This window comes from Setaria italica, chromosome VI (assembly GCF_000263155.2).
Source record: "Setaria italica strain Yugu1 chromosome VI, Setaria_italica_v2.0, whole genome shotgun sequence".
Classification (NCBI taxonomy): Eukaryota; Viridiplantae; Streptophyta; class Magnoliopsida; order Poales; family Poaceae; genus Setaria; species Setaria italica.
The window spans coordinates 34,626,461-34,626,905 of record NC_028455.1 but is presented as its reverse complement, the minus strand read 5'-3'; positions in this window follow the sequence as shown (position 1 = coordinate 34,626,905).

The following is a 445-nucleotide window of genomic DNA, read 5'->3' as shown; positions in this document are numbered from 1 at the left end:
TAATTTTGTAATTAACCAATGTTTAATACTCCTAATTAGTGTTCAAACATCCGATGTGACAGGGGCTAAATTTTAGCCCCTGTGTGCCAAACACCCCCACGCAGGATCCCTACAGCAAAGAGAGAATTTTTGCAATTTCGACCCCTAATTAGTTTAAATTTGACTTGGCCCTTTCTTCCGTGAGCTAGCTGGTAATAAAGGCATTGACATCAACGGGGGCTGGTACATATACACACAACACACATGTGCGTAGCTAGCTAGCTGGTCATGAAAGCGATCGGTGACAAGTCACCGGTCACGCATCACTACGGCACATAGGAAAATTGCTGAGTGCCAAGGGCACTCGGCGAAGGGCAAAAAACACTCGGCGAAACGTTTGCCGAGTGTAACACTCGGCAAACAGCACACGGCAAAAATTCACTCGGCAAACACTAAGTGCCGAGTG